The sequence below is a fragment of the Emydura macquarii genome, unplaced genomic scaffold, assembly GCF_026122565.2.
Source record: "Emydura macquarii macquarii isolate MOO-44397 ecotype Brisbane River unplaced genomic scaffold, CSIRO-AGI_Emac_v2 contig_1230, whole genome shotgun sequence".
NCBI lineage: Eukaryota > Metazoa > Chordata > Testudines > Chelidae > Emydura > Emydura macquarii.
The window spans coordinates 21,846,190-21,874,127 of record NW_027131367.1 but is presented as its reverse complement, the minus strand read 5'-3'; the positions used below and the strand labels follow the sequence as shown (position 1 = coordinate 21,874,127).

At 48.8% G+C, this 27,938-nt stretch overlaps 1 protein-coding gene across 10 annotated transcripts in view; it reads right to left on the bottom strand.

The window, feature by feature from the left end:
* The window catches only part of NDEL1 (nudE neurodevelopment protein 1 like 1), a 47,244-nt gene extending 29,938 nt beyond the window's left edge, over window positions 1–17,306 (bottom strand). For 4 of the 10 annotated variants that reach the window (XM_067547753.1, XM_067547756.1, XM_067547752.1 and 1 more), the window contains exon 1: window positions 16,825–17,304. The gene's annotated coding sequence lies outside the window, so the exon portion shown is untranslated. The other 6 variants (XM_067547757.1, XM_067547749.1, XM_067547758.1 and 3 more) reach the window with 6 other exon arrangements.
* Window positions 17,307–27,938: the final 10,632 nt, after the last annotated feature.

Genomic DNA, 27,938 nt, shown 5'->3' with positions numbered 1-27,938 from the left:
AGACCCCCGCCCCATAGAGCTGACAATCTACGCAGGGACACAGTGGTAATATGGCCTCACCCATCCACCTTGCACAGACAGGCAGCTGGGCTTGTTCTGTGCTTTCTGAAGCTTCTGGGTGACCTCCCAGGTCCAGGGTGGCATAGGAGGCTAGGCAAGGGCTAGATGTGAAGGGAAAGGACACCACCTCACAGCCAGCCAGAGATGAAGGTGATATTTCTGGTCACTATTGCTACCTGGGAATGCAGGAGCAGATAGGGGTGTAAGACCCTAGCATTGTGAACCACTTTGCAATACCTGAGCAGATGCCCTCAGTGGAGAGAAGCAATGGACCCTAGCAGCTAACACCGCTGCTCCCATCGACTAGGAGAAGTTGGGTTTTTACCTGCCTGGAGCTGAGAACAGCAGCTGGTTGACATCCCATTGCCTCTCCCTGCCAGACAGACTGAGGGTGCGTCTACACTGCCCATGGAAGCCAGCCTCCCAGCTCAGGTCGACAGACTCGGCTAGCAGGACTTGCGCTAGCACTCTAAGAACAGCTGTGTGGACGGTCTGGCTTACCAACTCCGAAGCCTAGGGAGGGGTTGGGCGTCAGAGCCTGAGCCGCAACTTCCAAGCGCTGGCTACAGAACTATTTTGAGAGCGCTAGTGTGAGCACTGCTAGCCCAAGTCTCTCGACCCCAGCTGGGAGGCTCGCTGCTGGGGACAACGTAGACATGCCACGGGAGAGCAAAGCAACGGTTGTGCCCAGGTCTACCAGGAAAGAGAACTGACTTGCAGCTTACTGATGCCAACTCAGCATCTGGTGCTTCCAGATGCCTTCCCCCCCAAAGCTTCACAAGTGATGAACAGGGGCGGGATGAGGCTGAACCCTGAGGTACTGCAAACGCAGCAGCCCTTGGCAACAGCTCCTCCTCCCCAACTCCACCCACTGGGATCTCTCTGCAAGCAATGCCTTCCTAGCAAGTACATCCACCCTAGCCAGGTCCTACTGCTGAGTCAGCAGCATCTCATGAGGTCACCATCAGACCTACCATTATCAGCATGGATGTCTGATCTGCCCAGTGCCTTGGGGAGATGACTGACCTCAGATACAAATATTTCCATGTCACATCCAGCACTGAGGCCTGACAGAGGCCAAAACAACCAGAGGAATTCACAGGCTGCTGTGACCCACCAGCATCTCAGCAACTTCCCTACATCTGGGAGGTTACCGAGTGATAGTTAGGGAAAGGTTTAAAAAGCTCTGCATTTTTAGGGTTGCTTATAAGGTTTTTGAAATGCCTAAGAACCGTCATTTGTAAACTATCCATTTTTCAACTCCAGGTGACACCAAAATAATCCCATTTTGATGCTTTCGGAGATGTCTCCAATCTTGTTACCTAAAGGCTCAACAAGATCTCCATTATTAAATACACAGCACAGAATCTAGAATAACACACACTCACCTACTCTGAAGTCCTACTACAAGGAAACAGCAGCAAGTTACAGAGCTTTCGAGATACTTCATGTGTAAACCACACAAAACATTAACAACCATCACCACCTGTTCTTTCATTCCAAATACTCAGGGTCCTTCTAAGAAATCTTATACCATGCACCTGTTTATTCAACTTTTCACCCAAAAGCATCACTTATATCCTAACAAGATACATCTGGTTCAGCACTAACAGAAACCTAACTACAATTTATAACTCTTGGGGTTGGTTTATATATGGCTTTTATTGATTTTACATTTAAATGGAGAATCTGTTTTCATAATTAAGGCATAACTTTTGCCTTCCTTTGACATTTGACTATTAGAGATCTTAAAAAAAAAACAAACCAAAAAAAACCCCACCACCTACAAATAGCAAGATAATTCCACAGAGAGGGCACCGGACTGAAAGTTCAGAGACTTGGTTTCTGTTCCCAGCTGTCAGTGACCTGCTGTGTGACTTTGGGTAAGTCCCTTCACCTCTCCTGCCCTTTTTCTTGTCTATTTATACTGCGTACACTTGTCAAAGCAGGGACACACTTACTATGTACAGCGTCTTATACAACACAGCCCCTAGGCGCTACCATGATAAATAATCAGAAGAGGCTTCTTTGTTATAAGCCATATGCCAGTGCAATCATGATAACTTAAGTTAACAAACAAACGGTGCTCTGCTCTATCTATGGTTAATTCCTGGCCTGGCATTTACATATGGAGTTCAGAGCCCAGTATGGCAAGCCCGTACCCACAGACTTCAATGGAAATTGTGTACATGGAGCGTTTGACGTATTAAGCTATTAACGCATAACACTGAGGTTTTCCGAGTACAACTGAGACAATGTGCTGGCTTCTCCCGGGTCTTTTCCCCACAGAGGATAATTTTGAGCTGAGACATCAAAGCTGAATTCACTGTATGAATACACAGGGCAGCACCACAGTGAATCAGCATTCGTTGGCTGCCCCTGGGAGAACACAAATAACTGGTCAAAACTCCAGAATCCAAAGTATTTCTAAAACAAGAACCAACCGGAAAATGTGCTAGTTCCTTCCAAGCCCTTATTACGCAGGCGAACAGGACTGAACAGCTAGTAGGAGGGAATCTCAGACTGAGATAACTGCAAGTTTTAACAGTTGTGACCATTTGAAAACCTATCAGCTCATGGTCTAGGAGTAGCAGTTATGTGAAGACACTTTTCTTGTAGGGGACCAACTAGTCCCTCCACCTCGGAGTGCTTTAGAAATAGAATATACAACTTAAAATATTTCTGATACTACAATTCAGTGTCAAATCCAGTGCACAGCTTGAGTGAACAGATTTGGTGCTGGGAATAGCCCTGGAATACTCTCTCCTAATGGTAGGCGTGTGACAGTTTTTCAAGCACTAACAGAATGAATCCCTGTGAAGCTGCTCTTCAACTAAGCCATTAAAACACAGCACAGCTCGCTGCATAGTATAGTACCTTAAAAATGCTTCCCTAGCCCTCTGTGACGTGACCGTGTGCTGCTATTAATTTCAGGGTGATATTCAGTCCGAGCACAATACTGAGCATGGAACAGAACACAGGATTTCGAATGCAATGCCAGCTATCTGTGAGCACAGAATTCACCCTCACATTTCAACTCAATTCAGTGATAATTCCCTGGCAGGATACAAGTGTGGCTAAGTGTCTGAGAAAGTCAGACCCCGCAAGTACCTGTCAGAGGCAGGCATGACTCAGCCAAGGTGAGGGTCCATGCAACATTTGTCATTCCTGTAGCCTCCCTGATTTGAACCACTCCTTATCCTCCCATCTAAAACTAGTTTATCATTTCACCTGGAAAATAAAACTAACTAGTATATTTAATACCCATGAAACATATATTTCTGTATATGTTAAACGCTTCTCCTAGGTCATCTCCATACTAGAATCTCACGGGCTTCCCACCACTTCTATCCCCAAATTATCTCAAGAACCCGAGAATGGAACACAGAGGAGAGGCAAAGTAAGGGTACATCTACACTATGCACTAAGAGCGTGATTTCCACCTCGTGTATACATACTCGCAGTGGTTCTCACTGAGCTTGTGTGAGTATAAATAGCAGTGTAGCTGCAGTTGTACGGGTAGCAGTGGTGGAGGCATGGCTTAGCCATGCCACGTACAAACCCACCTGAATCCCCTGGGTACACACACAGCATAGCTAAACTGTGCCACTGCTGTCTATGCTACTGTGACCATACTGGTATTCAGACTTGCTCTCTCATCGAGCTAGCACAAGTACATATACGTGAGCTGGGAATCACACCCCTAGCTCACAGTGCAGAAGTAGCCTAAGAGACGTGTCCTTCTGTTATCCAGGTCTCCCTAGACGTGCTGGAGAGCAGCCTGACTAATTAACATGATGCTATCATTCAGGGCAATAACAGACTTGCCTACAATCTTCCAAAGGAAGGTTGGCTTGCTCCCCCACTCTTTAAGGTGTCCTTATTGTCAGCTGATAACCTGGTGGACTGGATGTAATACTTGACCAAGGTAACACGTGGCAAGGAGCAAATCCAAGGCCTTTGGGATAAATACCATGTCATCACCCATTCTGGTGCCAGATTCCTGATCTTCCTGAAACTTAGACTTCCCAGAGATCCCAGGGTGTTGCGGGAGAGTCGTTCCCTTCCTGCACTAAAGAAGCTCTCCTGTCCAGAAAGCTGGCAGTACTAATAATTCTAATCAACTTTTATCATGGGGGGGCAGACGGGTTATCATGAATCAGGTCACCTGCCACTTCCATTCAGACACTGCTAAAAAGGTAAGAAAGCATACAGGGCTCCCATCCCTCTCATTGTCAACCTTCTTGTCCTGGCAGTATCTGCTGGGGCCACAGGCAGGAATACTACCTGTGCAATAATTAACTCTGGACTGTTGGATTCTTGATTGCTTCCCTATCATACTTCTCATGACATGACCAGGGAGCTGAACAGTTGTGGCAAGAGCCACATTAACTAAAAAAAAAAAAAATCAGCTAGTTATTAAAATGTTTGAGATACAGAATACATTTCTTTGGTCGATTTATTATTGTTTTTCTTGTCTTGAAATGGGAGCTGGAAGCATTTCCATACACAGATTGGAAGCTGCCCACTTCCACTGTCACTTTAGTAAGTGCATCTCTATCCTTTACTGAAATACTATTTTTGCACTTAATATTCTCCGGTGAACCACAAAAGATGTTTTATGCCTCTTACAGCACCAGCATGTGGGCTCTAGCAGAACGAACATCACTGTCTCAAAACTGCTGTGTCAGCATAAGGTCCTTTTCTCCTCCAACGCTGACAAATCCTGCTTTTTAAATCTGGGCCGGGCAGTCTGCAGAACCTAACTCAACCCAGCCTGTGGAAAAGACTGCACCAGACCCAATATAAAAGCTTGTAAGCTAGCCAAATGAAGCACAGTGGAAGCAATGGTCTTTTAGCCTGATGCATCTCCCTGGAGCCTCCCATTGATGGAGGTGCTGGTTTATGACAAACCTAACAATTGTCAAATCTGATACTTCGCTGTGGCACACGTAACTTGCAGCCTTAGTCAGCACGGGAACATAAACCCAGACATTACATGGCTGAAATCAGCTAGGAGCAAGCTGATGCAAGAACTCTCTTATCACAGATCAAGCTACAATTGCCAATGCATGCTCCACTGGCAACTGTAACTTGATGTGTGATAAGAGACTTAACGATTCATCCTTTCCAGGCATTCACATTTCACCACACCAGAGTCTCAAACTAAGTGAGGCACAGCATAGAATCTACCTCCGCCGATTCCCAAATGGCACGTGCCAAAGCACCTTCAAAGAGAAAGATAAAAGGCTCACCCAGCAATCAAACCTGCAGGCATAGAAAATAAACACCCCACAGAAGTATAGACCTTCAAGAACAAACTAGTAACTGGCATTCTACGGATCCACACCCCTGGAATCCCTGAGCCAGGATCCGGATCCACTGAAAGCAGCCACGTGGGTGTGTGGGGGAGCAGACGTCCAAGTCTTAGGACCCTCCCAGTCCTTTTAGTTCTTAGTTCACTGACAGAAGCAGAAGTCCAGAGTCCAGCAGAGGTAATTCGACAGGTTTATTGGGATCTTTTCAAGCAAGCATCCATTAGCACCCCAGTCCTTTAAAACCAATAAACCTTCCCCTACTTCCTGTTTTACCTCAGTTTTTATAATGTATCTTAACCAATCATTAACAATATTACCCGATGATTCTTTAACCAATCCTAACATAGTGTAACATAATTCTTTAACCAATCATATCCACCACCTTAACTGATCACACTTAGTTATGCAACAGATAGAAACAATCAAAGAAGCAGACAGAAATCATTCAAATAGATGATAGAGAACTGGGTACCATAAAGACAAAACAATAAGGAGCGTAGATTTTACAACCACAACTGTTGACAAGTAATTTTTTTGCCAGACAGAATGCTATCAAACCAGGTTTCCTTTAAACATTCTAGGATCTTTTCTTTATATGGAGGTGTTAGAGTGGATCACCGTCTTAACAGCCTGGTATTAGATGTTATGTTGGAATGTGCGTATGTGACTGCACGCTTCCCAGCTTATGGCCGCCACTCCTGCATCTGAGCCAAAGTACAAGGCCTCAGACTGTCACAGTGAGAGAAGGCCTGTGGTTTTGATTCTTTGTTTTATACTCCTATAACCAGCTAAATGATAAGGATATACTTATAAAACATGGGCCTTTACAGGCAGGCCTGAATATCTATATTTTATATACTAACACCACGTGCAGAAACAGAGGCTATAAAAAGATATGTTCCTCCCTGCCAGTTTCTGTCCATCTCTCTGGAAAACAATGTCTCTGAAAAAACCAAAGGGGTTAGCGTTGATCTGTTGAGACAACTCACAGCTCAAGTTGGTGGTAAGTAATCTATTTGTTTTTTTCCCCTCAGGATACTGCCTCTGCACATCACAACACCAGGAGCTAAATGCTCTCACCACTGCACAGTCTAAGCAAGCATTTCTAGCTCCAATACGGAAGCTGAGGCTGATAGAGGTATGCAACCATGCATATCCTCTGCAGCATTACTGCCAGCAGTGCCTCTGAACAAGCTGCAGATTCAGAACTTTCTTACATTGCTCGCCAAGCTCATGTCTTCCTGAACTTCAGCTCTAACAGCTGATCTGGTTGCCTCTGGAAGCTGAAAAATGACTTCTTAACCAAGAGCTCATTCCATGTATGGTCAGTGCAGCAAGGACAGTTTCTGTGACAACAGGACCAGAGCACCTGGGATCAGATGGATAAATAAAAATTCCAAAAGCTGCTAGAGAATCTTGTAAAGTGTATCAGGCCCTGAGTAATTGCTGGGGCTGATGCTCAAGAGCCCACAAATCCATGCTTGGATCCCTCTAACCTCCACTGGGCTCTCTCAACAACCAATACTATTACAGTGATGTCACTGCATTTGGAGAGGTACATGCCCCGACCACTGACACCTTCCTGGACAAGGAAAACTGAGGAATTACAAAGCAAATCCATCAGACACTAAAGAGAGAAGCATGTACTGCATCTGATTCTGCTCTTCCTAGAACAGATTAATTCCCTGGATTCCCATTATGAAGCCCCGGTGAGAAAATCCTATTGTCAGCACTAGCAGAGAAACTTCTCTGAATGGCACTGCAAGATGCCAGTCATAGGCCAGCTTTCAACCTGAAAGCGCCATGGGTCTTCTCCACAAACGTTGAGGATAAGATGTATGGATGGAAAAGGCATAGATCAGCTTTCCTTCTGCAGACCACAATCTAGAAAGAAAACGGCACCAAACAATGCATGCTCTCCCTCTACTTCCCTAATAAGAAGTAGTTTGTTTCCACTTACTGGCTCAGCAGCAATTAATCCTGCACTTTGAGCTTGGTAAAAGGGATGCTGCAAAACGACCAGAGAGACGAGAACGCAGTTTGCCATGCAGCCAGTATTGAACTGTTTACTGTGGAGTCACAGAGATTAAATAGTACTGGCAATTGTTTCCAACATCTAAGCAGACAAAAGACTTCCTATACAAGCAAATGGACTTCAGCGATGCTGGGGAATGGAAGTAGAGCAAGTCTATGCACTGCCCTCCCAGAACCTCTGGTACAGTAAATGTCACTGATCTTCATGTTTCAGATAGGTCTTGTTAAAACTAAACCGATGCCAGGTATACACTACACACTTCTGTTGGCATATTGGTCAGGGATGTGAAAGAGGTGAAATCCCAGCTGTACCCCGAGTGTAGATGCAAACCTATCCTTTTGCCAGTACTGTATAGTTTATTTCACTCAGGGGTGGTAGAATAACCTACGCCAGCAAAAGTGCAGTTTTGCCGGTGTCAGCTGCATTCACAGTAGGAGGGCTCTGCCAGGGTAGTATGCTAGTACAGCTCTATCGGCACAGCAATCCTAATGTAGCTCCCACCAGGGAAACTCACCAAGGTCAACCCCAGGTGGAGATATTGTGCAAGACTTCAGCAAGTTTACCTCACAGTAAAACTAAATCTTCCCTGTGCTTTTATCTCAGGAAAGCTCTTGTATGTGTCAGCCCAAGGTAAAAAACACAGCTTTCTTAGCAGCAAAGAAAAGGCCTTTGTTATAGCCAAGCCTGGAACCATGGCAAAGGTTTATATGGATGGCAGACCTGATACATGTTAGCTCCAGGAATATACTGCTTAATTATGACTGAGCCAATGCTATGATGGATGTGGTTAATTAGTACTACTGTATCAGTTCAGAACGTCTGTGTACATACCACAGTATATCATTAGTGCACCAAACACTGAAAACAACCCTGCCTTTATGGCTCTTTTCTGCCCCAGTACAATTCCTGCTTACCACAATTACACCTCAAGCCACCAAACCACTCTCCCTGGCAGCAATCCACTCCTGGGCTAAGACTCCTCCTACAGTGTCCCACAACCCCATTCCTCAGTCCAAATGCAGGCAACTTCCCAACTAGCTCGCCAAGCTGCTGTTTTTCATCATTAAATCAGCTCCTTTCTGTGCTTAGCAATCACACTCTCAGCACAGCTTTCTCCACCTCACACAACCCAATTAGCTTGTCAATTTCATTTGGAATTAAAACTTCCCATCAACAGCCACTGAACAGTCCCAATGCAAAATGACAAAGGGCTGCCTCTTGGGGTACACGGGTGGGTGAGGATAGCTCGTCTAGCCACACCTCAGAAGGGAAAGAGACGCTTGAAAGTTGGGCTGTAGCCCTAGATTTCCTCCAGTGTTGCTCGATTACTCCTGAGCAGCACGCCTGACGCAACTTGTGACACCCACACATCACAACAGGAGCACTAAGCAGCGAATCACACTACCAGGCGTACCAGCTAAGTGAGAGGTAGATTTGATGGCCACCAGAAAAGATACAATATAAAGAAAAAAATAATTATTTAAAAGACATCTGAACTATCAACTAGTTTACATGAAATCTGTTTAGAGCAACCACTGAAACGGTGATTGCACTTGTGCAGAAATGTCCAGGGAGACGGCAGCCCATGCAGGAATGATGAAGAATCTGCTTCTTATAACTATTTTTGTTGTCAGCAGACACTAGTCAGCATTTCCTCGGAATTACTGCTTGTGCTGGTGTGCAGTGTTACCTCCAGGAGCCCATAGGCCAGAGTTTGGGAATGTCTACCCTGCAGCTGGAATCACGCCTTCCTGCCCAGGTAGACTCGCACTAGCGCCACTGAGCTAACTCTCTAAAGGTGGCTGTGTGGATTTGCAGCTCAGGCTAGCCTCTCTCCCACCCGCCCCAGTACAAGCCCACCCAACCCCGGGTCTGAACTCAGCTGCCTAGCCCATGCCGCTGCCTCAGCCACAAAGTTGACACTTCTACTTTTAGCACACTAGCTGGACTGGAACTAGAACATGCCTGTATATGCCGCCCAGCCACAGCGTAGACAAACCTTGGGAGCCTGCAGAGAGCTGAGGGATCACATGGTGCTGGCTTTCCCAACCACTTCTATGAGTATCCAGGCTTTTAAGTACAAGGAAGTGCCTAAAGGCAATTGGGATTGGGATCGTTAATCAGCCTAGCTGTCTCCCTTGGGGCCCACTGCTACATACATAGGTGGATGAGGAGAAGAAAGAGCCACGGACAAGGACTGGAGCCATAAGTGAAACTGCAGCTGCTAGGGACCAGCAGGAGATAGGAACAAGGGCGGTATGCCCAGGGGAGAACAGAACCCAGCATCAGGGAAAGTTACCAGACAGCAGAAAAGCATGGGCAAGAGAGAGGAAAAGATGAGCCAAAGTAACCAATCTGATTGATTTTAACAATAGGGCAAAATACTTATCACACGAATGACGCCAAAAATACATTGAACACTTCCCTAATGTCACTTCACTGTGTAGCAATTGCCATAGGCACGTTAAGTGATGAGGCACAGGAGAAGAGGTGGTCCCCTCAATTGTGACTGGAAAGAAGGGTGTCCAAGAGACACTCTCTCTACTGAGACGCGCCCCAGCCTACCAAGTAAGTTTGAGAACCCTTGGCTAACCAATTGTAAAACCAAATCCTGAAATCTTTACTTAGGCATTTACCTGAGTAAAGACTGCAGATTGTGGCCTTAGAGAACAGTCTCTGTAATCAGTGATCTCACTTGCTAATGAAAGGTTTCTTCCTCTACGACCAACCACCACATGTCTGAATTGAATATGTTGTGGTACAGAATTAAGGTAAGGAATAAAAACGAGAGTCCTGTAGCACTTTAAAGACTAACAAATTTAATTTCTGCAGGCATAAGCTTTCGTGGGCTGAAACCCACTTTGTCAGATGCAAGAAAAAGAAATCAGACAGGGGTATATATGTACATCCAAGGGTAAGGAACAACGAGGAGGGTAGATGTTAGCAAAGTCCATTCAGCTAGAGTAGATGAGGCCTATTCATAACCACTGATTAGAAGGTGAGAATGTGTGAACAGTGACAATTACTTCTTGTAATGAGAGAACCATTCCAAGTCCCTATTCAGACCCAGTCTGATTGTGTCAAGTTTGCATATGACTTCCAGCTCTGCAGTTTCTCGCTGAAGTCTGTTTTTGAAGATTTTGTAGAAGTATGGCAACTTTCAAGTCAGCTACAGAGTGTCCTGGGAGACTGAAGTGCTCTCCGACTGGTTTATGGATGTTACCATTTATGATGTCTGATTTGTGTCCATTTATTCTTTGCATAGTGACAGTCCGGTTTGGTCAATGTACATGGCAGAGGGGCACTGCTGGCACATATTACATTAGTAGATGTGCAGGTGAATGAGCTCCTTATGGTGTGGCTGATGTGGTTAGGACCTGTGATGGTGTCACTAGAGTCGATGTGCGGGCAGAGCTGGCAACGGAGTTTATTGTTCCTGGGTTAGTGTTCTTGTTGTAGGGTGTACAGTTGCTGGTGAGTATTTGCTTCAGGTTGAGGATAAGGGATGTTTGCAGGATGATTCTTAAATACAATTTTAGAAAGTGGTGGCAAGAAGTAAAATGTAATGGGAGTAATAAGAAAAACCATCTCCTTTAAACTGGTGGAAAGATGCTGAGTGCACATAAGTTAGAAACTGTTTTCAGGGGATGAATGTTAAGTTCTGGAGAGGTTCCCATTTAGCTAATGGGCCAGGATACAAGTTTGGCAGTTTTAAATAAAAAAACCCACTGCACTTTGATAAAGAACCAGTGTGCCTATTTCTGTCAGACACCAGCGTCAAGGGAATGACTGTAATAAAGGGAAATTGCCTTTTACAAATATATATTTAATAGCTCCTAATGTTCAGCCCACACAGCCACCTCAATTTCTGAGAAAAGATTGCACAGTCGCAACAGTGAATTTGGTTCTGCTGAAAGTGTCATTTCAAAATAAGTTCCTTATATGTATTAAATCAGTGTCAGTCAATGCCACAGATGAAGTGTATGTTCATTCAGGAATTAATAGCTCAGCACATGTTTCATAAGTTATGCAAGTTAGGGCAGCCCTCTGGAGTTAATGTGTCCTCAGAGCTGCAGTTTCCTCTGATGTTTCCATAGGGAGCATGAAAATCAACCGAACTTCAGCATCAGCCCCCATCTACCCTCCATCAACTACATGATGCAACCCTGTTGTATTTATTAAAAAGCACGGCCTTTCTGAATCTTGGGTGCCTTAACTTAGGCCCCTAAACATCCATATTTCGTCACCATATTAAAGTGATCTGATTTTCACAGATCATTTGTTTTGGAACCTACCTTTAAGCATCCGAGTGTGAAACCTGACTTTTGAAGGTATGCACATCAACAGTGAACCATGTTCCAGTGACACTTCATGTCCAATTAGATTCAGTTCCCTGCACATAGAGACACGCGTAGGTAAGAGTGTCTACTCCAGCTCCTTAGCTTAAATCCAGCGTCCTCAAATGTGCTAGCCCAGCAGGCAGTGGGTTGCCCAGTGGGATCAGAGTTCAGGTTGAGGACACACTTTCTGTCTAACTGATGCCACACACCGCTCTCCATTGACTATGAGCAATGCAGCGATGAGGCATTCTCCAGCTGCAGGCAGGTAGCAGGAGTTCTCCAAACAGTAAGAGAGCTGTCCCTCAAACCCTTGTTGCAATGACGGAGAGAAAGCAGTCCAGTTTGGAGCCATCAGTTCAAGATATTTGGGCTGCGCCTCTCTCCTGGCAAATATCGGTGGCAGTTCAGACTTGTCAGTGGGGCTCCAAGGCATGGCCATACTCCTTCCCCACCCAAACACCAGATTTTCTGCCTCCAGTGGTGTAATCAGAGCAACACTCCAGGTCACCCACCTTGTCTATCCACTGACATTCCAATTTGCGAAGTTTCTTGGAGGCAGCAGTGAGACCCCTTCCTCTTTGGGGGACCAACATTCCCAAGGCTTTTCTCCCTAAACAAAACTACCTGCCACGCTCTTTCTCCACCCTGGTCAAGGTCAGAGGCTTCAGAACATCATCTCCCTAGAAACGAAAGAGGTCAGGCTGACCCCTCAAGATTTCCAGGACAACTGATGGAGGAGCACATCCTGATCCAATCACACATGACCATGGGATGTATAAACCAGTAAGAGGAAACAAAAAGCTCATTTCCAAAGTGATACAGATTGTCTCCTGATAGGAGATCACTTAGCCTCCAGCAGGGCAAACCATACAAAAGGAACGCTGAACACTAAAGCAGAGGGGCAAAACCACCAGCTGACAGATAACTCAGAATGGTTCCTGAACAAAGAAGTATTCCAGACTGCTCCCATGTGGACCCATCTCTATCCAATCAAAATGCAAAAACTAAGCTCATTCACCAGAGCAGACATCACTAGGAACAGATGCTCTGCTTCACAAATGCGCACATCTCCTATATGCCCTTTTCTTCCCCACCTCCTTCCACATTCCCTACAAGGGAAAGTAATTGACAAGAGGAAGGGATGCTCATTCTAGTCATGTTAAACCGGCCAAAGAAACTGCAGTTCTCATGCCTAGTGGGCTATCAATAAGATCGCCAATCCATTTTCCCAGAAGACAGGACCTCCTGTCCCTGAGTTGGCTTTTGTATCCCAAACCAGGTCACGCAAATCTGAGAACTGGCTAGTGAGCAGCAGCAGGTAGGATATTCTTCCAGAGTAACAGATACTCTCCAAACTCTCCACCCTCCTAAGATATGGACAAAACTCTCTTACTAGTGTCAAGACCCAGGAAACCAAACACTCAGTTCTGCTAGATTTCCTACAGAACAGCTGAGACCACCCCTCACTGCATCTCACACCTCAAAGCCAAACAGTGTCCTGAACACAGGCTGATCCAAGTCGGCAGCAGACCAATGGTATTAGGGTTCTCTAGGGGGGCAGCAGGATATCTGTCCAAACCAGCAGTCAGGCCTACCTGCCTGGCCTGGAACCTGCACCAGTGTAGCAAACTCTCACAAGCCATCCATCTGAACAATGGCATCTAGCTGCCTCTATTTCTGATCCATAAAGACATGTCTCCTGGCTGCAATGTCATCAGCAAGAAAAGTCTCTGAAATGCCTGCTGTTAAAACACAAGAACCTTACTGGGCATCCCATGAGCATAATACGCTTTCAGTACCTAGATAAATTCTTCTTTCCACACACACCAGGAGATCATTCTTCCTGAGTCTTCTCCAAAGCCTAACCACCCAGAAGAAAAACTATGAAATTGTGGCATGCTAAATGTGAGAAGAGCAGCTAGGGGTATCAAGTGCAGCATCACCAGAACATATGCAGCTCCAGACTGGTCCCAGAAAGGATAGCGTTTTCCAGCAGCCTTCTGGGCAGAAAGACTGATGGTCACCAGACGAATTCAGTAAAGGGGCAGCCAGGTCAATCATCAAACCCTTTATTAAAGCACTACAGGCTTGACTGCCTGTCCTCCACAGCAGCACCCTTCTGCAGGAAGATAATCCAAGTGTAATTCCAATCTTAGATTAATAATAATTAAATTAATTCTAGGGAAGAGAGAACCTTCTTCGGTCTTACTCATCGCTCACCCTAGGACTTGTTTTATAAAAAAACAAACAAACAAACAAAAACAACAACTGGTCACTACATGTCTTGGATTGGAAAAGAGGTCAGCATTCAGAAGGGAAAGTTTGTTACCTAACTACAATTTCCTTTCTGGGACTGATCTCTCCTCAGAGATCTGCACTTCCTAAGGTAAACTCTTGTGGTATGTCTCAAAGGACCTCTTCCTGAGCCCAAATATATAGCTATCCCAGCTGAACAAGCACTGCCTTAAAAAGTTAAAAGGTATGACTCAGAGTTTTTTGATACAGCTTTGGAAATACCCATCTGGCATATGGTCTTGGTGCTCTGTGGACAACCCAGAACTACCTCTGATCTCTCTCAAGTGTCACAAATGGGGAAAGTTGTCACTCTCAGAAAGTTATTCGGGGAGCAACTTTTCCAGAGTCATCCATACAGAAATTTGAGGCAATGGCTTGTTAGGCCAAACGTACCTGGGAATCTTCATTGTTTTCTAGCAAGAAAAATGAGACAGTTTTATTGGGGCTAGAGTTGCTGGACTCCTTCTCCACACTTTTAGTTTGCAGTGTTTATGCAGCTAACATTTACAAGAGAGAGACGTAACTGGGGGCGTAAGGTTGCCCATGAAGACCCCCTTTGTGCAACAACAAAGATTTTCTGCTAAAATTTTTCCAAAATACTCAGGACTTTGTTTGCCATCAACTTTCATCAAAGGTGGATAGAGTGAAAGTTGTACCTAAGTTGGACCATCCTACATTCATATTAATGATATAGTTAAAATGTTCAGGTCAGAAACTTCCTAGGTAACAAGTCTATTTTAGTTCTGTGAGTGCAACGTAAGTACATATCTATACAAATCAAAATGGGAATTTGTTTTATTTTGTTTTTCTGAACAATGACAAGTCATCCTAAATTAAAGGATAGTTTCTGATCTCCAATTTGTATCCTTAACTGATCACTTGAGAAACACAACTCTAACCACCACCACAGCAAGTGAATATTACAACATATAAAATATTCTGCCCAGATCTGGGCACAGATATCACTTTCATCCATCCACAACCACAAAGATGCCTTGGTGCCTTGGCTAGCAGAGTCCAATGTGCACTGCAGAGGCAGCATGCTCATGTGTGCAGAGGGGAGGAGGAGGAAGACAAGTGGCGATTTCACTCACTTGCAACCTCTAATTAAGGAACAACAATGACAGGCAGAGACTGCAAGAGCCCTATTTATGCAGAAGAATGGTGGCTGGAATATGGAGTGATGTGTGTGGGGGAGAAAGCTGTGAAGTTGGATCCTTCCTTAGGGTTTCAGCAAGGTGTTGCCTACTCCCACTGCCTTCGCCCCCCTCCCCCACAACAACAGATTAGTGATACTTAATTTAAGATTTTCAGAGCATCCCCATTCCAGTAAAATCTCTCTCTTGAAGAATGGACTGAGATAACTCCCAAACTTGCCCTTTTCTCTGCAGTAACAGAGAGTAACATTATTTTTAATGACTCACTGGAATTAAGTGCATTTGACATCATGAGTATATCTGTGTATCCTAGCAACCATTGACAGCAAACATTTTGCAGACCTTTCCCTTTCTCCAAACACAGCAGTGAGGATGGATTCCACGGCATTCTCAGTAAGACAGATAGTTTTGGCAACCAATATAAAAAAAGACAATTCAATCTCATTAGCCAACACCACCTCCGTAGGCCGAAAGTCTGCCTTCACCGCGAAATGAAATCAGGCTCAAGTGGGTTTTTGCCCATCGGTTTAGCGGACACCATGGTCACAGCCAGCAGAGACCAACCACGTGCGGCATCATAAAAGAGAACCACGGGGAAAAGCTACTCGGACCAGGTTTTCCTACAACTAGCTGACCAAAATGCGGAATGCAACATGTCTCTATCCGCACGGACTGCTCCCTTGTGGTCAGCACCATGTCAGCTGCGCAGACCGCTGAGATCGGGGCAAAGAGTCCATGGGATCCAGGGAACATGATCCTCCTGCTCCGCCCAGCTGCTGTGCCAGCCACGTGGACCCAGCACCCCCTTCAGCTACTGCGCCCCCCCACAGGGACCTCCCCCCCCCCACAGCCACTGCGCCCCCCCACAGGGACCTCCCCCCCCCCCACAGCCACTGCGCCCCCCCACAGGGACCTCCCCCCCCACAGCCACTGCGCCCCCCCCAGGGACTCCGCCCCCCACAGCCCAGGGACCCCAGGCCCTCCGCTCGGTCCCCGCCCTCCCACCGGCCTCTCAGCCTCCATGTCCCGCACCCCCTCACCAGCCATGACGCCCCCCATCCGCCGCCGGGCCCTACCTCCCCCAGCGGGCGGGGCTACCCGCGCCCGGGGTCCAAGCCCCGCCCATGGGGCCCATCTCGGCCCGGCCGGTGAGTGACGAGCCGCCCCCGGCAGTAGGCGCAGCCCAAGCGGCCCCGGGCTCCAGCCAATGGCAGAAGTGGGCGGGACCTGCCCCGTTGTCAATTTACAGCCAATCCGGGGAGGTTTGCGGAGCAGGAAACCGGGGCCCCGCCCGGCCTCCGTACGGCCCGAGCCAGCCAGCCCTGAGCCCTGCCCGCGCGGCCCGCGGCTCCTCTGCCTGCGGCCCCCTAAGGCGCCCCTTGCCCCGGCCTCCGTGTCCCCTGAGGAGCCCGTCCTGGCCCCTCCCGGCTTCCGTCCCCGTCACAGGGCGTCTCCCAGCCCCCACCGCAGCGCAGCGCCGCTCCCGGCTCCCGTCCCGCCGCTGCCCCTGCGCTCCCGGAGCCCCGCGGACACGCTCATCCCCCGAGCCAGCTCCGCGCGCCCCGCACTCGGGCGGGCCCTGCCCCGGAGCGGACACCGGGCCCGGCAGCCGGACTCACCCGGGTGTATCCCCTGTCACGGCGGCAGCATCTCCCTGGCCGCGTCCCCCGGCGCCGAAGCCTGCCTCATCCGGGCTCCGAGAGGGCGGGGCCGCCGCTGTGACGGCAGGCCCGCGGGGCGGGGCTTGGGCTGGACATCACAGCGGGGGCGGAGCCTCGGCCGAGAGCCGCCCGCGTGGAGGCGGGGCTATGGCTGCTGGCGAGGGGCGGGGCTAGGAGCCGGGTTGCGGCCCCCCTGAGTAGTGCCCGGGCTCTGTCCGTCCGTCCATCCGTGCAGGGCTGGCCCGGACCGCACCGCACCGCACCGCGCGGGGCCCAGGACCAACGTGTGACGCCCCTCCCCCCGTCTCACAGCTCGCCACGCTGCGGAGGCTAGACACGGGGCACAGGGCAGTGAGTGCCCAGCCGTGTCCGCAGGACGAGCCGCCGTGCAGCCTCCAGTCGGGGGTGCAGCCTGGACCGGCCCCCGGGGCCGCCGGGCCCCAGTACAGTGCACCCCTCCCCCCGCCCCCATGTGGCAGCTCTGGCCCCGCGTGGACTGCGGCCGTGGGGCCCGGCTGGAGGCTGCCGGGCTCCTGGGTTGTGCACCTGAATTTATAAGAGCAAAAATGTACAGTTTTGACCCTCATCCCCACCATCACCCCCCTCCTCGGCTGGGATCTCAGGAGAAGAAGGATTCCCTGCGTTTCTTGTCCTGTCTGTGCTCCCCCCCCCATGCACACACTGCCCAAAACGCGCACACTGCTGTGTTCTAACCTAAGGATGGGTCCCTCCATTGTCCCCCTCAAATTTTTTCTTCTGGTATCGGGTCCCTTTCTGTTCTGACCTCCTCCTAGTATTGTGTCCTCAGCTGCCATCCTACTGGTGGGTGAGTGAGATGCCCCAGCCAACCTGTGGAGGCAACAGCAGGCGTTGAGGAGGGCCATGTCTAGGGTAGAGGAAGATGGGTTGCCAGACTATAGAACTGGAGAGGAAATGAGATTCTAGCAAAGCTGCAAGGGAATGTGACAAGGGGTCCAAATGCTGTGGTGTTGTCCCCAGTGTATTGCCTGTGGCCAGTCTGGAATCCTATTGACTCCTCAGTAAATGTAACAGAAAAGGAACTGCTTTCTGGTGAGCTAAAGATTCAGCCACTCTGTGAAAGGGGAAGTAGGGGACAGGAAATGTGGTTAAAGTCAGGAAATGGAGCAGCTGACAGCCACCTACATGTTTCAGATTTTACCCATTGTTTTAGTTGAAATCCTGTGACAGTCACATTGTGCATCTTGAGTATCTGTCGCTAGCAAAGTTAGTGTCTGGTCAATATCTGAAAGTTCGGAGGCTTGGTCTGGGGAATACCAGTGAAGACGGGTAGGAGTGAGACACTCAGATACCTTGGTGATGAGATGGTGTAAGAACTTAGGTAGATTACAGAGACAAGTCAGATCCCAGGCTTGTTGGATTGTCCCAGCATCTCTGTTGACGCTGGAATTGCTGATTGGGACCTGTCTCAATAGTTCAGCTGCGCCTGGCCCTTGTGTGTTCTGGGATTCAGACTATGTTGTTGGACACAGCATAGAGAAGCACCAGGACCCCGAAAGAGATGGCTGGCCCAGTGGCGTACGATGGGTCTTTGGTGCCTGGGGCCAAGCCTGCATTTGTGCCTCCCCCCCGCCTCATGCACCTCCTCTCCTACGCAGGGCAGGAGAGGTCCCGGTGCTGCCCCCTGTTACCTGAACTCTAAGGCACCCAACCTTTACCCCAATCCATCGGGCTCAAGGCATAAGCTTGTTAATCACCCCCACCCTTTCCCAATCCATAGGGTTCCAGGGGAAAGATTCCTACCCTTACCCAGTTCACACTCTAGAGCTCAGGGTCACCCATTCCCAGACCGCAGGGCTCCGGATGTAACCTGGTTAATTGAAGTACCCACTCTTTCCCAATTCATAGGGCTCCGGGTGTAATTCTCTGAGGATTTGCAGGATCTTTTACCAGTGAAGGAGCCTTATACAGTAATCTCCTTATTCTCTATTTATTAACAATTACCAAAACAATACACACGCTGAGCACACACTGCTCACCACTCCCAATAAGGCAGACAAACCTCTCCTGGTGGCCAATCAGGATTAGATCATCTGGGGACTCCAGCTTCTGCACAGTGTGGTTGGCAGGGTGTGGAGGTCTGGCAGCTCTGATCTTCGGCTGTGTCCTGAAGTTAGTACTACAAAATATCAATCCTAGCCCATTACGAAACTGTTCTTTAACCAATCATATTCCACCACCTTAGCTGATTTTAATAGTGCACTCTTGGTTAGCAGATGTGACTACCGCTACTTAGCGTATGGCTGCTGTCTCTCCTGATATGGCTGCTACTGCTTCGCCCAAGAACAAGGCCTAAGCTTAGCCAAAAAACAAGGCCTCCCACCTTACACCCCCAGCTACCTCGGAGGGGGGTGTGCAAATGCAGGCTTTGCTCTGCCGCCTCCCCCCCGCACTTACCTGCTGCATGGCGCCCGCCTCTCCTGCTGTAGCCCAGCACCAGCTTGGTTGGGGGCAGCCTCACCCCCGGATGTGGAGGCGCTGGGCCAGCCCTTCATGACGCGTGCGGGGCGGAGGGGCGCAGGAGCAGGAGCAGCCGCCCCTCAGCTTCCTGCACCACCCGCCCGTCGTGAAGAGCCAGCCCGGTGCCTCTCTGCCCCCTGCACTTACCCCCCGCTCCAGCCCCGCAGCCCGGCCCTGGCTCCAACGGGGCAGTACGCCACTGGGCCGGCCCTAAGGTCGTGAGGGAATGAGCCCTGGGGATTGCTGTGGGGAAGAAGCATGGAAGCAAAGCAGAAAAATTCAGCTGACATCTTAACAAAAGGCATTTACTGCAAGTGGGGTGTTGGGATTTACTGGGACACGTGTGGAACTTCCTATACCTAGGTTAGCAAATCCAGCAAATCCGACAACAGATCAGCCTGCTCCAGCTGGGAAATGTGACTGTCTGTTAGTCATGCTTCCTGTTCTAGTAAGAGTGGGGTGACATCACCAGAAAGCCCAGTGTCACCCCCTCTCCCTGGTTTTCTCAGCTGGCCAAACCTGCCTGCGTTTCCCCCTAGTTGCCAGCTCTCTCCAAGGGCTTTTCTTTATGCAGATAGTTTGGAGCCAACAAATTGCACAACAGCTTATCTGTGTAACAGCCTGATCTTGTCATCACCCTCATTCTCCTTCCCCTTCCCACCTGTTGTCACACTCACTGGTGGGGTCTTGTTTCAAATTAGGCCCGTGTTTCCCAAACGGTGGGTCCCACACACCAGCTGGTCGCAGGAAGGTCCTAGATGGGTTCCACGTCCAGGGCCTGATTAACCCATCACTGGGCCCTGGCTTTGGCAAACATACACGTCTCCCAGCCCTGTAAGGTCTTGGGCTAAGCAGTAGCAGCCATGTCAGGAGAAGCAGCAGCTATCAGCTAAGTAGCAGGTAGGCACATCTTCACATTCCTGAAATTCCTTCAGGACAATGTAATAAACAGGCTGCTAAGAAGGTGCTACTGTCCTAATGGTACCTCCTACCACCAGATAAACAGCTGAGGCTGTGTGACAACTTGGCAGTGGCCCAAAAAGTCATTCTGAATTTGCAGAGAGTGAGCAAAGGAGAGCTGCCCTCCTCTTGATATGAAGGGTGGCCAGCAGAGACCGCAGGTCCTGCTCACAACGCTTTATGGATCCAAGGGGGCCAATGTTCTCCATATGTGTCACCTTAGGTCACACTATAGAATTGAATGAGCTGCACTTGATCCAAGGGCCACATTTTGTTTGCTCTTGTTCTGACTGGGATTAAAGAGACACAGAATCAGTCAGCCTGGAGCTCACCAGCAAGTGCTACACGTACAACGGCACCTCCAGAACCATGCCATAACTTGGCAAGGCTAAAGCACCAAATGGATATGAAAAGCGTACTTTTCTTTTCCCTACAGGTGATCTCTCCAGTTGGGGTGGGGCAGGAACTTGACACTATTCCCGCCGCGATGCTGTACCATTCCCAGGCTAGAGGGTCTCTAGGTCAAACCAACCTGATAGCTTTCCTTGACAGAGTAACCAGGCTTGTGGATGGGGGGAGGCGGTAGATGTGGTATATCTTGACTTTAGTAAGGCTTCTGATACTGTCCCGCATGACCTTCTCTTAAACAAACGAGGGAAATACAACCTAGATGGAGCTACTATAAGGTGGGTGGAAAACTGGTTGGAAAACCATTCCCAGAGAGTAGTTATCAGTGGTTCACAGTCGTGCTGGAAGGGCATATCAAGTGGGGTTCTGCAGGGATCAGTTCTGGGTCCGGTTCTGTTCAATATTTTCATCAGTGATTTACATAATGACATACAGAGTACACTTATTAAGTTTGTGGACGATACCAAGCTGGGAGGGGTTGTAAGTGCTTTGGAGGATAGGATTATAATTCAGAATGATCTGGACAAACTGGAGAATTGCTCTGAGGTAAATAGGATGACACTTCCTGGGATGCCATGTCAGGGCGACAGATGGGTGCCTCCATCCCCCTCAGAAGAGAGTCACCAACCACCACTACCCCATGTTTCCTCCTGGGAGTGGTGGCTGCGATTCTCCCAGCCTTGGGGGTACATGGCTTCTCCTCCTCTGCCTTTGGGGGTGATTCCTCGTCGCTCGTTGCCAGGGCAGCATAACGGTTCTCCATGGTGGGTGGGTTGGGAGTAGGGGTGGAGCGCAGCCTGCTGCCAGAAGTAACCAGCAGTCTGTCCTCCCTGTGACAGAGCTATATCCTCCTCCCCACGTGGTGTGACAGCAGTTCTCTGTAACTGGATAGCTTCCTCAGCCTTGCATGTCTCCGTATGAAGACTCTCAAGGAATTCCTGGTGGGCTCGGATGCTCCTCAACCTAGCCACCTTCTCCTGTAGCTCTCCCACCTGCTTCCTGAGAGATTTCACCAGCAGGCACCTTTCACACTGGATGGTCCCCCCAGCCTGGCTTTCTGTAAGTGGGAAATGCCGGCCACAGTCTCTGCAAATCCACCCCAGGATCTGGGTAGGCATCCATGGTCAGGTTCTGTCTGGGTACAGGCGCAGGTGAAGGAGACAGGAGCAGCGTTGGCACTGACGATGCAGGCCTTCCTAACCAGAGCAATTATATCACAACTCCCTCCTACAAACCGCCTCTCAAACTCCGCTGGTCACTTAGCCTTCTCTCTTAGGTAGCCCTACCTCCTTGTTAATCACACAGGGGGAGGGTGATCACAAGGCTGAATGAGGCTGACCAAAGATGATCAAGGATGATCAGGGAACAGCGGCTCAAACAGTCCCCAGACACATAATCCCAATTGACCCTGTCACTGAAATCACTGGAAAGAATAAGAAAATACAAACAGGCAAACGCACTCACGCCAAGATCAGGACTTGCACCTTGTTCGTTCAGCAGTGGGGATCTCCTCCCCGTCTCAAACTCCCCTCTTTGCAGTCCCCTGGTTGCTTAAAAACCAACATGCCTGCATCTCTGAGGTGAAAGTCCCAAATGTCCCTTATGTTAGACTGCACCTACAAAGTCTGGTCCATATAACAATCCCTGGAAACAGACAGAAGGTTAATGGCCGATGATCTGGATCATTATATAGTGCCACGGATATAAAGAATGCTTTACAGAAGTAAAATTCACCTCTAATAAGGTCCCAAAGTCCAGGTAATCTTAAACTAGATCACTGTATTTGAAAGCAATAAGGGAGTATTACAATAACCTAATTTGACCTTCTGCATAACACAGGCTAGAAAATGACAACCAATAACTTCTGCATTAGCTGAAGCACAGCAGATCTCTTAGAAAAATATCCAGTCTTGATTTAAAGATTTCAAGCAATGGAGATGCCACCACATTCCTTGGAAAGTTGTTCCAATGGTTAATTACCTTCACTGTGCGGTGGGCTTTTTGTTTGTTTGTTTTGGTCTAATTGTGCCTTATTTCCAGTTTGAATTTGACTACCTGGCTCCTGTTATGCCTCTGTCTGGTACATCAAAGAGGTCTCTGCTATCAGAAATCTTCACCCCAAGTAAGTACTTATAGACTGTGCCAAATCCATCTCCTAACCTTCTCTTTGGTATGTAAACGATATTGAGCTTCATGCAAAACTCGCAGTATAAAGTCTCCCAGTATAAAAGCTGCTTTGTAGTATAAGGCTGCTCCCAGTATAAAGGGACTTGCTTTGGTTGAAGGACTGCAGGATCTGGCCCTAGAATTCTGTCCAGCTTAGATCACAACATATTTCAATGCTAAGGCACTCTTGCACTGTATAAAATGAATGGGGAGCCTCAGAAGTTGAAATTTATTCTGACCACTGCAATCATGTGCAAAACTGTTCTAGAACCTATCCAGAGATCGCCACAGGGGGAGAGGCAAACTGGCACAGTTGCACTCAGCGGAAGTGCCCGAGCCCAGTGTCTTTGGAATTCGCTCCCTCCCTTGGTCTGTACTTACCTGAGGTTGCAAACCCTCAGGGTCTGTGCACTCCCTGAGTCATGCAGAAGAGGATATGTGAGCCTGGGCAGTGGAAGAGGGCTGGAGGGGTTCTTGGAGGGCTTGAATTGTTTAATAGCTTTGCTATGGCTGCAGTATTGTGAGCTGGAAGTAACTACGGGAGTCTGTTTATTTAAAATGTGCACAGTATATCCCCGAAGAATGTCAAGGGCACCTCTAGCTTAGCATTACAGAAATCGAAAGCAATAAGAGAAATAAATAATGCACCCAGTTCTCAGTGAGGTGCTGTGTGCTCTCTGGGCTCTGTGCGCATCCCAAGCACGCTTATTGCTGGATTTTTCTAATATGTTGATTACATGATCGCACTACAGACCCATGAGACAGCAAGGAGGAAGAGCATACTCAGAAGAAAATCACATTTGCCGGCTACTGTCATTGTACGGAAGGGCTGAATAGTACGTTCGTGTCAGCATAGTCGAGCATACGTGAATATTATTCCTATTGTGATGTATCCTGAACTGCACTCTGCAGTATCGGTCCCACTGAGGAGGGAAGCAAGGGTGGAGGAATTTAAATACAAAGCTCCTCAATCATGCCAATCTGCTTTTCTGGAGTTCTCTTGTAAAAGTGATGTCATATGGACAGAGCATCAGCCTGAGAGCTGGGCAATACTGCCCATTCTCAACTCTGCCAGCTTCCGGAGAGTTTGGATAAGTTGCATCCCTTCAGCGTGCCTCAGTTATCACATTTGCACCAGGGGCATATTAACATTTAGCCACCTTTGTAGAGTGCTTTGGGAGCTATGGGGGGAAAGGGCTAGAGAAGCACTGAATGTTCTTACTATAGACGTGCTGAGTAATAGTTATTAAATGGGCTCTGATCCTTTAAACTGTCTGCATGTAACTCCTATTGATTGCCAAGGGAGGGCTTGCAAGATTGAGTCTGTATATTTTTGTAACCCTCCGAATTTGATTTAACAGGGGAAGCTCAAAGCCTGAAACAGCTCGGAATATTTTTCTTTTCCAGTGTTTGGGTTTCTTTTAAGCTGAGTCCTAGCTCTGAGTTTCCCATGTTTCGAATGGATCCCTACAAGATTTTTGTTCTCGCTAGTTCCTGGTACATACTCCCGACCTGAACTCCAGCTTGACCAAGTTGTTTGGGAATGCAAGTCTGATAGAAAGGTGGTTTCAAAGGATGACTTTGACATAACATTAGGAGGACGAGAGTGACTGATTCTATGTCAGTCTCACTGATGCAGAAACCCTTCCAGCAACTGACGCATCAAAACATCTCAGCTTTCCTGACCCAACAGGGATTTGAGTCTGATAACAAAGAGGCAGTGTTGGGGTCCGTGTTTCCCAAGATGTCCGACTTGCCTGCCTGGTTAACATTGATTTTAAGTAAATGTTTGCTTTGAGGTTTGTTTTGCCTGCGCCCTGTTGTAATCTGGAGTCTTTCCCATGCATTCTGCACGGGGCCCTGAGAGCTCGGTGTCACAAAAGAGCAGTCACTTAGCATTAGCTCGTGCACAATGCAGCCTTGTCTGCCTCTCGGCCGAGGCAGATTTGTGTTTCCCCAGGAAAACTCATCCATTGAAAAACCAGAGAGAAAAGAGCTTAAATGTATTTTCCTGAAGAGAGGGTCTCACGCGGGGGAGGGAGCATTCAAAGGGGTGGGAACAAGATATGGAGGTGTCTCGGAAGAGATCCCATGGGGGGTGGGGTGGTGTCTCACAGGAGAGCATGCCTGGTGAGCTGGGAGTCTTACAGGGGGTGGTCCCAAAAGGAAGGCTCAGACAGATGTCTCACAGGGAGGGGAGCACATGTGATGGGGGGCTGGGTTTGTCTGGATGCGGGTGAGTGGAGGCGGATGCTGGGGGTGGAATCTGGAGGACTCAGGCGGGACAAGCTTCTCCCGGAGGGATGGTGGGGGTGGGGTATCCAGGTCACTGGAGTGGGGGTGGGTGGCAAACCTTGGTTAGTAATGGAGGGGACGGTTCTTGGGGGATTCATCTAAGGAGTTGCTGACCCCACCCCATGGCTAGCACTGGGCGCCAGAGAACGGGGCTGCGGGGCTGGGGTTTTGATGCCCAGTCTGTAAATAGTTAAATGGAACTGCAAACTCGAGTCTCCACTGAACTGCTGCCTCAGCTTCTGGTCTGGGCCTTCCTGTCTGCTGGAAGGGGGCAGAAGCTTTGACTGGGATTAGCACAGATTTGGGGACCAGAAAAGGGCAGAAGGAACCCCAGCCCCCGGGCCCTGCTCTCCATCTCAGGCGTGCGCGTACCTCAGTCACACACACAGCCCCTAAGAGAGGCAGGATGCCGGGGGCTTGTCCCCAGACCCTGAGAACATCAGGCAGGATAGCGTGAGTGGGGAGGGGGGAAGGGAGAAGAGGAAGAGCTAGGTGGGGGAGGGCTGTTGTTCTGCATAGGTGTCCCTGTACTGTGAGGGGCAGGGCAGCATTTCCTTGGCTCTGTGAGCTTGGGCGGCCCCAAACCGCTGCGCTGGCACTAACCTCGTCCTAACGGACAACAGAAGCAGTTTCCATTGCTTCTCTAGCCACACCCTGCACTGACTCCCCCAGCCGGGCACTGCCACTCGGAAGCAGATGGTCTGCTCCAGGGGCCACACACAGCTCAGTGGGATCGTGGTGCTGGGCAGACTGGGGAACTTAACCCAAAGCACAGACATTTTGGGAGGGGGAGGCAGTGATGCCAAGAGAGACCTTGGCAGAGGCGGTGAACTCAGGGCGCTTGCTTAGGGACATTGCACGACACAACATGAGCCTTAGTGTGCAAATCCCAGTGAGCTCAGCACCTCACAGGATCGGGGATCTGGTGCAGGGAACACTGGTCTTTCCATGTATGGCGCTGGTGCAGCCATATATAACCACCAGTTTTGGGAGAATCTGCTCTCTTTTTACAGCCTGCCCTGCCCTTGGCATTTTCAATGTGGGCTACCCTAGGCACCTCGGATCACAGCGCCCACCCCGCAATTGCTTTCATGTACTGTACATTAAAACAATACCCGGGGAAGGACCAGAGCGATGACAAAAATATTTGCAGAAACACCAAGTTTCCCCTGCTGAAGGGTAAGGTGCATTTGTTTAAAAAACAAGGGGATTTCCTCTTTTCGTACCAGAGAGATGTTATGGGGTTTCATGGAGTGAAAACTCGCTCATTGACATGGGTAACATGCTCTGTATCTCTCACTCACAGAATCTATCTATCTAGGGGAAGATTTTGAAAGTCAGTGGGACTTAGGTAACTAACTGCCATGTGTGCCTTTGAATGTCTGTCTGTCTGTCTGTCTATCTATCTGTCTATCCCATCTGTCACTCCAAGAGCTACCACTATCTCAGTTACAAAACAGGAGGCCGAATGCTTGCTTTAACCTCTGCAGGCAGATTTGATTGTAAACTTTGGGGCAGGGAGCGTCTTCTCTGGACCCTGCACTAACGCACATAATAATAGTAACGAGGACTGGATCTGGGGGGGCAGGGGCTGTGCTCTGCAGTGCATTGTTCTCTTTCCCACTGAGCTGCTAGGCACCCCTCTGTGGCTCTCTGTGGGGTTCAGTCCCCACAGTTTAGTGGGGCTGGGCTGGAGATGGAGGGATGTCCTCTCTCCACAGAAACATGCCCTCCACCCCAATGGAAAATCCCAGCGCAGTCCTGAGCCAGCACTGACTCATGTGGCATTCCCCCTCCCCCACCCCACACACACATGCACACAGAGTGGAAGATCCCCTGCCCTTAAAGGGTGAGGAGAACCTGCCAGTGGGGGAACCTAGGCATGACTGAGCAGATCCATGCTCCCACTACTCTTGAGTGGGGACCAGGCGACAATGCAGGGACGCCGGGCCTCTGCCGTTAGCCTTGGACACTACGGGTCTGCAGGTTCTTTGCACCGAACACCCTGCTACTTCAGGGATGTTTTAGGGAATGCCGCCCACACAACTTATGATCATATCCACCAGTCCAAAGGCTTCATGCTCCTATGTGGAAATTACCTGCACCAGGGGCCCTGTGACCCAGCGGTTCCCCGCACTGATCTGCTAGTGAAGAAGTTCCCAGCATCCCTCCCATACATGGGTTACTGAACTGACAGGATGTACAGTCATCAAAGAAACCACATGGCCCCGCCAGGCTGAGAACCAGAGAGAACGAGAGGAAATGGATGTGTAAATAGAATCAGCAAACACATCTGAATCCAAAGGAGGCAGCTCTGCACGTCTGAAATGAACATGCCAGCTTTAATGAGTATAGCATCTCCTGGCAATAATAATCCTATTTGCCCTCGTGCCTGGAAGAGCTGAAACTGCTCAGGAAACACCCAGCAGGGATCAACTCGATATTGCGTTAAGCAGGAATTAGCTCACCTTTCAGCAATCTCTGGTATATTATCAGTGGTAATGCTGCCTAAATCTTGGGGGGGAGAGGGAATTAGATTTAACGGAAATAGTACAGAAAAATCACACACACACGCAAACATACAGATTCATGTACGTGCACACGCAGGCGCATACACAAACACGTACACTGGGAGAATATAAGTCATTCCTAGGACTGTCAATTCTTTATGCCAATCTATTAACATTGTTGGCACCTTTCCAAAGAAACTGCTGACATGCGACTTGATTGTGAAAGCAAATTAA